This window comes from Pelophylax lessonae, assembly GCF_965119305.1.
Source record: "Pelophylax lessonae genome assembly, chromosome: 5".
NCBI lineage: Eukaryota > Metazoa > Chordata > Amphibia > Anura > Ranidae > Pelophylax > Pelophylax lessonae.
The window spans coordinates 407,946,460-407,959,249 of NC_138772.1; positions in this window are offsets into that span (position 1 = coordinate 407,946,460).

A 12,790-nucleotide genomic window follows, 5' to 3' on the forward strand; every position below is an offset into this window, starting at 1 on the left:
AAAAATTCCCCTTTAAATTTGTAATTTTTAAATAGCAGATTAGTACAGACTATGCCGCAATTTAATTTTTTTTACCCCAAAAGGGTGTAGATTGAATAGCGGAATAGAAAATAGTATATAAAAAGGTGTATCTCACACGTACAAACACAGACTAGGCCCCGATTACAATTTTTTGTACACTAAAGGCAGAATGAGGATGAGGAGTAGGAGGAGTTCGGAACAGGAGGCAAACTGAAGCACCCTGCAATCCTCAGCGGTGGAAGATGCGCCAAAAAAAAATTGAAAGGTGTATCTCACACGTACCGATACAGACTATGCCGCAATTAAATTTTTTTACCCCAAAAGGGTGTATATTGAATAGCGGAATAGAAAAAAGTATATAAAAAGGTGTATCTCAGACGTACAAACACAGACTATGCTGCAATTTAATTTTTTTTACACCAAAAGGGTGTATATTGAATAGCGGAATAGAAAAAAGTATATAAAAAGGTGTATCTCACACGTACAAACACAGACTAGGCCCCGATTACAATTTTTTGTACCCTAAAGGCAGGATGAGGATGAGGAGTAGGAGGAGTTCGGAACAGGAGGCAAACTGAAGCACCCTGCAATCCTCGGCGGTGGAAGATGCGCCCAAAAAATTTGAAAGGTGTATCTCACACGTACCGATACAGACTATGCCACAATTTAATTTTTTTCACCCCAAAAGGGTGTATATTGAATAGCGGAATAGAAAAAAGTATATAAAAAGGTGTATCTCACACGTACAAACACAGACTATGCCGCAATTTAATTTTTTTTACCCCAAAAGGGTGTATATTGAATAGCGGAATAGAAAAAAAAATTATAAAACGGTGTATCTCATACGTACAAACACAGACTAGGCCCCAATTACAATTTTTTGTGCCCTAAAGGCAGGATGAGGAAGAGGAGTAGGAGGAGTTCGGAACAGGAGGCAAACTGAAGCGCCCTGCAATCCTCGGCGGTGGAAGATGCGCCCAAAAAATTTGAAAGGTGTATCTCACACGTACCGATACAGACTATGCCGCAATTTAACTTTTTTTACCCCAAAAGAGTGTATATTGAATAGCGGAATAGAAAAAAGTATATAAAAAGGTGTATCTCAGACGTACAAACACAGACTATGCCGCAATTTAATTTTTTTTACCCCAAAAGGGTGTAGATTAAATAGCGGAATAGAAAAAAGTATATAAAAAGGTGTATCTCACACGTACAAACACAGACTAGGCCCCGATTACAATTTTTTGTACCCTAAAGGCAGGATGAGGAGTAGGAGGAGTTAGGAAGAGGAGGCAAACTGAAGCACCCTGCAATCATCGGCGGTGGAAGATGCGCCCAAAAATTTGAAAGGTGTATCTCACACGTACCGATACAGACTATGCCGCAATTTTTTTTTTTACCCCAAAAGGGTGTAAATTGAATTGCGGAATAGAAAATAGTATATAAAAAGGTGTATCTCACACGTACAAACACAGACTAGGCCCCAATTACAATTTTTTGTACCCTAAAGGCAGGATGAGGATGAGGATGAGGAAGAGGAGTAGGAGGAGTTCGGAACAGGAGGCAAACTGAAGCGCCCTGCAATCCTTGGCGGTGGAAGATGAGCCCAAAAAATTTGAAAGGTGTATCTCACACGTATCGATACAGACTATGCCGCAATTTAATTTTTTTCACCCCAAAAGGGTGTATATTGAATAGCGAAATAGAAAAAAGTATATAAAATTGGTGATTTTTTAATAGCACATGTGAACACAGCAGTGTCTTATGTCACGGTCAGCAGCAGGCTATGAAGGGGAGAAAAAAAATTCCCCTTTAAATTTGTAATTTTTAAATAGCAGATTAGTACAGACTATGCCGCAATTTAATTTTTTTTACCCCAAAAGGGTGTAGATTGAATAGCGGAATAGAAAATAGTATATAAAAAGGTGTATCTCACACGTACAAACACAGACTAGGCCCCGTTTACAATTTTTTGTACCCTAAAGGCAGAATGAGGATGAGGAGTAGGAGGAGTTCGGAACAGGAGGCAAACTGAAGCACCCTGCAATCCTCAGCGGTGGAAGATGCGCCAAAAAAAAATTGAAAGGTGTATCTCACACGTACCGATACAGACTATGCCGCAATTACATTTTTTTACCCCAAAAGGGTGTATATTGAATAGCGGAATAGAAAAAAGTATATAAAAAGGTGTATCTCAGACGTACAAACACAGACTATGCTGCAATTTAATTATTTTTACACCAAAAGGGTGTATATTGAATAGCGGAATAGAAAAAAGTATATAAAAAGGTGTATCTCACACGTACAAACACAGACTAGGCCCCGATTACAATTTTTTGTACCCTAAAGGCAGGATGAGGATGAGGAGTAGGAGGAGTTCGGAACAGGAGGCAAACTGAAGCACCCTGCAATCCTCGGCGGTGGAAGATGCGCCCAAAAAATTTGAAAGGTGTATCTCACACGTACCGATACAGACTATGCCGCAATTTAATTTTTTTTACCCCAAAAGGGTGTAGATTGAATAGCGGAATAGAAAATAGTATATAAAAAGGTGTATCTCACACGTACAAACACAGACTAGGCCCCGATTACAATTTTTTGTACCCTAAAGGCAGGATGAGGATGAGGAAGAGGAGTAGGAGGAGTTCGGAACAGGAGGCAAACTGAAGCGCCCTGCAATCCTCGGCGGTGGAAGATGCGCCCAAAAAATTTGAAAGGTGTATCTCACACGTATCGATACAGACTATGCCGCAATTTAATTTTTTTCACCCCAAAAGGGTGTATATTGAATAGCGGAATAGAAAAAAGTATATAAAATTGGTGATTTTTTAATAGCACATGTGAACACAGCAGTGTCTTATGTTTTATGTCACGGTCAGCAGCAGGCTATGAAGGGGAAAAAAAAATTCCCCTTTAAATTTGTAATTTTTAAATAGCAGATTAGTACAGACTATGCCGCAATTTCATTTTTTTTACCCCAAAAGGGTGTAGATTGAATAGCGGAATAGAAAATAGTATATACAAATGTGTATCTCACACGTACAAACACAGACTAGGCCCCGATTACAATTTTTTGTAGCCTAAAGGCAGGATGAGGATGAGGAGTAGGAGGAGTTCGGAACAGGAGGCAAACTGAAGCACCCTGCAATCCTCGGCGGTGAAAGATGCGCCCAAAAAATTTGAAAGGTGTATCTCACATGTACCGATACAGACTATGCCACAATTTAATTTTTTTTACCCCAAAAGGGTGTAGATCGAATAGCGGAAAAGAAAATAGTATATAAAAAGGTGTATCTCACACGTACAAACACAGACTAGGCCCTGATTACAATTTTTTGTACCCTACAGGCAGGATCAGAATGAGGAAGAGGAGTAGGAGGAGTTCGGAACAGGAGGCAAACTGAAGCGCCCTGCAATCCTCGGCGGTGGAAGATGCGCCCAAAAAATTTGAAAGGTGTATCTCACACGTATCGATACAGACTATGCCGCAATTTAATTTTTTTCACCCCAAAAGGGTGTATATTGAATAGCGGAATAGAAAAAAGTATATAAAATTGGTGATTTTTTAATAGCACATGTGAACACAGCAGTGTCTTATGTTTTATGTCACGGTCAGCAGCAGGCTATGAAGGGAAAAAAAAAGAAATTCCCCTTTAAATTTGTAATTTTTAAATGGCAGATTAGTACAGACTATGCCGCAATTTATTTTTTTTTTACCCCAAAAGGGTGTATATTGAATAGCGGAATAGAAAAAAGTATATAAAATTGGTGATTATTCAATAGCACATGTGAACACAGCAGTGTCTTATGTTTTATGTCATGGTCAGCAGCAGGCTATGAAGGGAAAAAAAAAAATTCCCCATTAAATTTGTAATTTTTAAATAGCAGATTAGTACAGACTATGCCACAATTTAATTTTTTTTACCCCAAAAGGGTGTATATTGAATAGCGGAATAGAAAAAAGTATATAAAATTGGTGATTTTTCAATAGCACATGTGAACACAGCAGTGTCTTATGTTTTATGTCACGGTCAGCAGCAGGCTATGAAGGGAAAAAAAAATTCCCCTTTAACTAAAATATAGCTGAACGCTGCACACAACAGACTGATAAAAATATTTTTTTTTCTCCCTCTTCCTCCTCAGTGTGCTCAAGTGAAGGCAAAAAGATCGTTCACTGCACCACCCCACACACAGCAAAATCGATGTAGATCGCTAATGGACGATTGTTCTGTCCTGTGTCTCCTATCCTTCCCTGCCCACTCTCTCCAGCCTGTCCCTAAAATGCTCAAATATCTTTCCCTGCCTACACTCCGACCTGTCCCTGCATTCTTTTTGGGCACAATGTTGTTTTTCCCTGTCTGTCCCTAATCAGCAGCAGCCAGCACCGTTATGTGTGCTCTCTCCCTACACTACAGCAGACTGACGCACCGCGCTGTGTCTTTCGAGCTTATAAAGACCTGGGTCACATGCTTCAGCTGGCCAATCACAGCCATGCCATTAGTAGGCATGGCTGGGATGGCTTCTAAGGCACACCAGTTAAACGCTTGTTGATTGGCTGTTGAAAGCCCGCCCTTAAAAGCGCGCCATTACATACAAAACAGGAAATAAAATTACCGAACACGGATTTTAAACCCGAACATACAGTAAAGTTTTTGGGTCCGTGTCCGGGTAGCAAAAATCCAATTATCCGGTACGGACCCGAATAATACAGTCCGTGTTCGCTCAACATTACTCAAGGCGCAACAATTTAAAAATACTAGAAATTGGTTTATCAAATAGAATATCAATTGCCTCATTATACTGTTTTACCATCACTCACCTCTGCTGATTTGACCATTGACAGGGTGAACAGGTACTCCAAACGCTTTTCTCTCCCTTCCTATGTACCACAGGATGTTCTATATTATGTTTACACTTCTACCAGGTTAAGGAGGCTTTTCGTAAGAAAGATTGTCTCCCTGAACAAGCAGCTAACCTGCAGATGCTTCCAGATTTCTCACCTCACAAACTACGCTAGTGTAAAAACCCGGATTCGCCATAGCTAAAGCTCTGAGGAACCATTCCATTGGCTACCAGTGGATATACAGTCAGGTCCATAAATATTGGGACATTGACACAATTCTAATCTTTTTGGCTCTACACACCACCATAATGGATTTGAAATGAAGCAAACAAAATGTGCTGGGACAAAAGTAATGGGACAATTGGCTTCTCAGCTGTTCCATGGCCAGGTGTGTGTTATTCTCTCATTTTCCCATTTACAAGGAGCAGATACAAGGTCCAGAGTTCATTTCAAGTGTGATATTTGCATTTGGAATCTGTTGCTGTCAACTCTCAATATGAGATCCAAAGAGCTGTCACTATCAGTGAAGCAAGCCATCATTAGGCTGAAAAAACAAAACAAACCCATCAGAGAGATAGCAACAACATTAGGTGTGGCCAAATCAACTGTTTGGAACATTCTTAAAAAGAAAGAACGCACCAATGAGCTCGGCAACACCAAAAGACCCGGAAGACCACGGAAAACAACTGAGGTGGATGACCGAAGAATTCTTTCCCTGGTGAAGAAAACACCCTTCACAACAGTTAGCGAGATCAAGAACACAGGAGGTAGGTGTATGTGTGTCAAAGTCAACAATCAAGAGAAGACTTCACCAGAGTGAATACAGAGGGTTCACCACAAGATGTAAACCATTGGTGAGCCTCAAAAACAGGAAGGCCAGATTAGAGTTTGCCAAACAACATCTAAAAAAGCCTTCACAGTTCTGGAACAACATCCTATGGACAGATGAGACCAAGATCAACTTGTACCAGAGTGATGGGAAGAAAAGAGTATGGAGAAGGAAAGGAACTGCACATGATCCTAAGTATACCACCTCATCAGTGAAGCATGGTGGTGGTAGTGTAATGGCGTGGGCATGTATGGCTGCCAATGGAACTGGTTCTCTTGTATTTATTGATGATGTGACTGCTGACAAAAGCAGCAGGATGAATTCTGAAGTGTTTCAGGTCATATTATCAGCTCATATTCAGCCAAATGCTTCAGAACTCATTGGAGGGCGCTTCACAGTGCAGATGGACAATGACCCGAAGCCTACTGCGAAAGCAACCAAAGAGTTTTTTAAGGGAAAGAAGTGGAATGTTATGCAAGGGCCAAGTCAATCACCTGACCTGAAGCCCATTGAGCATGCATTTCACTTGCTGAAGACAAAACTGAAGGGAAAATACCCCAAGAACAAGCAGGAACTGAAGACAGTTGCAGTAGAGGCCTGGCAGAGCATCACCAGGGATGAAACCCAGCGTCTGGTGATGTCTATGCGTTCCAGACTTCAGGCTGTAATTGACTGCAAAGGATTTGCAACCAAGTATTAAAAAGTGAAAGTTTGTTTTATGATTGTTAATCTGTCCCATTACTTTTGGTCCCTTAAAAAGTGGGAGGCACATATACAAACTGTTGTAATTCCTACACCGTTCACCTGATTTGGATGTAAATGCCCCCAAATTAAAGTTTAAACTCTGCAGTTATAGCACATCTTGTTTGTTTAATTTCAAATCCATTGTGGTGGTGTATAGAACCAAAAAGATTAGAATTGTGTCGATATCCCAATATTTATGGACCTGACTGTATACTGTACATCCAAACTACTTATTGCCTGATATAGCTCCATTACATCTATCACGTCTGTGGAGGAATGCCTCCGTCTGCTTCATTCATGGGATATTCTACCAGATCAGCCACCTACTACGTCCATGAGAGCATCTCCATCGATGAGTGCTATGGACAGGCAAGTGGTTTGCCACAAACTCTCCCATAACAACATTCCAGAGAGGATGCTAGACCATAACAATCTACTCAAAGGCATACTAAATATGCAAGATTCCTGGCATCAGGAGCTTTATTAAGAGTTATTCTTCTATACCCCCAAAGTTGTTGCAGCTGAGAGTGAAGTTCAACTTGAACACTTTTTAGCTCATGTTTTTCCACACTCAATACTATGTCGATCCCAAATCAGCTTATATAAGTTCTCTTACCATGTTTAATTGTTCTTGATTACTTCTTTCATTTTAGCCTCGCTCTTCTCATCTCTCTTGAGCACAAACATCATGGATACCCTTCTGAATATGACAGCCCTATTTGGGAATGGATTAAAGATGTTACTGCCGTTCATTGGATGTCACCCCTGCCAAGTATACAAATGAGTCCACTCTTCTTATCTTGTTCAACCTGTTGCAATGGGGGTTAAAGTAGTATCTATCAATGTCTGTGGCATTAACCACCTTGCAAAATATTTCTCTCTCTGGAGAGAAGACAGATCACACCAAGCTGACATACTCGCTGTCCAGGAGACACATTTTTAAATTGGAGCTACCCCCCCCCCACCCCCAATGCCAACACAGGAAATGTCCCCACATACATATATCTACCTTCACATCTAAGAAAAGAGGAGTGAAGTTAGCTATCAGGAACACAGTATCTTTGACACTACATTCATCTATCATAGACCTAGGTGGCCACCTCATCATTTTGCAGTATGACATCAACGACAAGTCTTATAGACTGGCTACTATTTACACCCCTAATTCCAAACAGTTGCATTTTCTCCACACTGTGTTCAAGAAAATATCTGCTGTAAAATAAAGAAACTCAGGCAGACCATACACGGTTCGAATCTCGTCTGGTTCAGCAGGAACCGTGCGAGATTTGATCCGTGTATGGGCAGGCTAAATGTACCAAGTTGATCAATCCATTATATCTGCGGTTTTGGTGTGCTTTCAGAAAGTGCATCAAAACTATGGGACATAATAAAAACCTTTGACAAACTGCAGCCAACCCACACAAAAACAGCAGGTACACTGCGCTGCACCCATATTCCAGGTGAGGTCTTACTAATGATTTATACAGGGGCAAAATAATAACTTTCTCTCTGCAGTCCATGCCTCTCTTTATAAAAGAAAGGACTTTGCTTGCTTTGGAAACTGAGGCTTGGCATTGAATGCTATTATTAAGCTTATGATATAACAGAACACCCAGATCCTTCACCATTATGGATTCCCCAGTTTTACCCCACCTAGTATGCATGATGCATGCATATTCTTAGCCCCCAAGTGCATAACTTTACATTTATCAACATTAAACCTCATTTACCACATAGTTGCCCAATTAAACAGTGCAATGAGGTTGGCATATAAGTTGGAGACATCCTGTAATCCACTGTAAAGCTTGGTGTCATCTGCAAAGACTGAAATGGTACTTTTAATCCCAAACCCTATATCATTTATAAATATATTAAAAAGTAAGGGTCCCAGCACTGAACCTTGGGGTACACCACTGATAACCTTAGACTATTCAGAGTAAGAATCATTAACCACTACTCTCTGAATTCTGTCTTTCAGCCCATTTTCTATCCATTTACAAACTGATCTTTCCAAGCCTGTAGACTTTACCTTATATATTAGCCATGTGTAGGGAACTGTTTTAAATGCTTTTGCAAAATCCAAGTATACTACGTGCACAGCCACCCCTCTGTCCAAGGCTTTACTTACTTCCTCATTAAAAAAATAAAAAAAAAATCAGGTTTGTTTGACAATTTCTGTCTTTCATGAATCCATGCTGTCTGTTGCTTAAAATATTTTTTTCCAGCAAGAACTCATCTATGTGGTCTTTTATTAAACTCTCCAATATCTTCCCAACTATAGAAGTTAAACGAACAGGTCTATAGTTCCTTGGCAAAGACTTTGATTCCTTTTTAAATATAGGCACCACATTGGCCCTATGCCACTCTAGTGGTACTATTCCAATCCTTAACGAGTCCCTAGAAATTAGAAACAATGGCTTTGAAATTGCAGAACTATTTTTCTTTTAGGATCCATGGGTGGATACCATCTGGTCCAGGTGCTTTATCCACCTTTATTCTGTCAAAATATTTCTGGACCATATCACTTTTGAGCCATTGTGGATCATTTGGGGCTGTGTCAATACCATCCTCATTATGGTCATGAGCTCCCCCATGCTCCTTTGTATACACAGAGCTGAAGAAAGTATTTAATACATTTGCATTCTATTTCTCCCCAGTCACCCACTCAAGATTATTTTGTAAAGGGCCTACATGTTCAGACCTGACCTTTTTACTATTAATATATTTGAAGAATACTTGGAGGTTTGTCCTACTATCTTTTGCAATCTGTAGTTCATTTTGAATTTTTGTGTCCTTGATTTCCTTTTTACATATTCTGTTATATTCTTTGTAACAACTAAACAATGATAGTGTTGCTTCATTTTTTATATTTTTGTAAAAGCTCTTTTCTTAATATTTATAGCTTTTTTAACTTTGACCGTGAGCCATATAGGTTTTATTTTTAGCCTTTTAAACTTATTGCCCAAGGGAATATACTTTGCAGTGAGTACCTTTTAAGGTACATTTATCGCCCCCTTAAGACTTATTTAAACGCCCATGGATTAGACTATATCTGTTTGATCTCCTAATCATCCCGTACACTTGAAAAAGGAGAGCGCATGCCCTGTTTGGCTGTTGAGCATGCTCTGAAACGCATTGTGTTCCTCTTCAGCCCTTCAGTGATGTCACACGCCCTGACACTGCGGTTCAAGCCTCTCCCAGACGCTACCTACCCGGAAGACTCTGAGTGCCGACACCCTCCCTGTCTCCCGCTGACATCTTGACTCTGCAGTCTCAGGTTCTGGCCACACCGCACCACAACCACCAACGGGCCTTGTTCCACTAGATGAGCTTTTAATTTCATTTTACAAATGTGAGTTTACTAATGTGCGCTTTGTACCCATTAAATTACTGCACTTAGAGGCGCTCTTCCTGTTTCCTTTTTAATCCTCATATACAGAGTTGACTTCACTCTTTTGAAGAGCCTTGCCCTTTGTTGCTTATCCTCCATTAGCCTATCTGGAACCTATTAATTTATGGACCCTTGTTCGTGGACTCATGATTTTGTATTTATGTACTCATATACTGTACATGCTTTTAAACTTGTCTCATCTTATTTATACACCTGGAGCGTCAACATTACCCATTTTTTTCAGTCTCCGAATGGAAGGGATCATTCTCTGCTTCAGTATGTCACATTACATGTTGGCATTCATGGTTCCCTCAGTGAAATGTAGCTCCCCAGTGCCAGCAGCACTCATGCAGCCCCAGACCATGACACTCCCATCACCATGTTTGACTGCAGGCAAGACACACTTGTCTTTGTACTCCTCACCTGATTGCTGCCACACACATTTGACACCATCTGAACCAAATACGTTTATCTTGGTCTCAACAGACCACAGAACACGGTTTCAGTAATCCATGCCCCTAGTCTGCTTGTCTTCAGCAAACTGTTTGCGGTCCTTCTTGTGCATCATCTTAAGATGAGGCTTCCTTCTGGGACGACAGCCATGTAGACCAATTTGATGCAGTGTGCAGCCTATGGTCTGAGTACTGATAGGCTGCCTCCACAGCCCTTTAATCTCTACAGCAATGCTGGCAGCACTTACATAGTTACATAGTTACATAGTAACATAGTAGGTGAGGTTGAATAAAGACAATAGTCCATCCAGTTCAACCTGTATAGGTGTGTGTGGCTGTATTCATCTCACATAGCCTGAATGTTCTGATCCTTGAGATGTACGTCTAAGAGTCATTTGAAAGCCACCATACTTCCCGCAGAAACCACCTCTTGTGGTAGAGAATTCCACAATCTTGTAGCCCTAACAGTAAAGAACCCCCCACGTTGCCTGGGGTTAAAATGCTTCTCCTCTAATCGCATTTTATGCCCTCGAGTCCTCATTCAATCCCTTCGACTGAATAGCTGTTTTTCTATGCCGAGATCCCCATTGAGATATTTATAAATTGCTATCATGTCCCCCCTCAGGCGTCTCTTCTCCAGGGAGAATAAATCAAGCGATTGCAGACACTCTTCATAATTAAGGTCCTCCAATTCCCTAATCAGTTTAGTTGCCCTTCTCTGGACTCTCTCCAGCTCCAACACATCCCTCCTGAGGACTGGCGACCAGAACTGGACAGAGTACTCCAGATGCGGTCAGACCAAAGTTTTATAAAGTGGAAGGATTATAGTCTTATCTCTGGAATACATCCCTTTCTTTATGCATGCTAATATTCTGCTGGCTTTGGCAGCTGCCGCTTGACATTACATGCTATTGCCTAATCTATCATCAACCAAGACTCCCAGATCTTTCTCCATTTTTGATTCCCCCAAGGGTTCCCCCCCCTAACGTGTATAGTGCTTTTATGTTTTTAGTCCCCAAGTGCAAAACCTTACACTTCTCCACATTAAACCTCATTTGCCATGTCGTTGCCCACTCTGTTATTTTGTCCAGGTCATTCTGTAGGATATCTGCTTCATGCCGAGCAGTTATTGCCCTGCCCAATTTTGTGTCATCTGCAAAAATTGATATCGAACTACTGTTTCCGTCCTCAATGCTGTTTATGAATAAATTGAACAAGGTTGGTCCCAGGACTGAGCCTTGGGGGACCCCGCTTACCACCTCAGACCAGTCTGAGTATGCGCTGTTTATTACCACCCTTTGGACACGCCCTTTTAGCCAGTTCCGTGATCAAGAGCAAACCCTGCTGTTGATACCTGCAGACCTTATTTTGTAGATCAAACGCCTTAGCGAAATCCAGGTACACCACACCCACTGGTCTGCCCCTATCTAGCTCACAGCTCACCTCCTCGTAGAATGTTAAGAGATTGGTTTGACAAGAACGCCCATTTGTAAACCCGTGCTGATTACTGATGATGATGTTGTTGTCTTTAGCAAACTCTACAATATAGTCCCTTATCATCCCCTCCAGAAGTTTACATACTATCGATGTCAAACTGACAGGCCTATAATTTCCCGGGATATGCCTCTGCCCCTTTTTGAATATCGGAATCACGTTAGCTTTCCTCCAATCCCCTGGTACATCTCCTGTCCTAATACTGTCAGCAAAGATCAGGAACAGTGGTCTAGATATAACCTTACTGAGTTCCTTGAGAACTCTCGGATGTACGCCATCCGTGCCTGGTGATTTGTTTGTGTTAAGTTTATGCAGCCTTTCCCTGATTACACCCTCTGTTAGCCATAGTGGCAAGTCCTGTGTATTAATACTAACAATACAGTCATGGTCAGTATACCCCTCCTTTTCCTGTGTAAAGACTGACGAGAAAAAAATCATTCAGCGCGGTTGCCTTTTCAGTGTCCTCTGTAACCATCCTCCCATCATCGTTAGTTATGTGTGCAATATGCTCTGCCCTAGTTTTTTTGCTGTTGATATATTTAAAGAATTTTTTTTTTTTTTTTTTTTACTATCCTCCGCTATTTGTCTCTCAAAGTTGATTTTAGCCATTTTGATTTCGTATTTACTTTTCTTATTTGTCTCCTTGTATTGCTTGAAAGCCGATACTTTTTCCCCTAATAAGTTTTTTAACGCTACGGTTTAGCCAGCCAGGTTTGGCTTTGTCTCTTCTAAATGTATTTCCCATAGGAATGCACTGCAAGATGCATTTGCTTAATATATTCCTAAAGCATTCCCATTTTTCCTCCGTGGTCAGTGATCCCAGGGTTTGGTCCCAGTTTACCCTTTCCATCAATGAGTACAATTTTGGAAAGTGTTCCTTTCTGAAGTTTAGGGTTCTTATGTTCCCCTCTTGCCTTGTTATATTGTTATTTACTCTAAATGTGATCATCCTGTGATCGCTAGAGCCCAGGTTGTCCTGGACTCCTACCTCAGAGATTAGGTCTGGGTCATTAGTG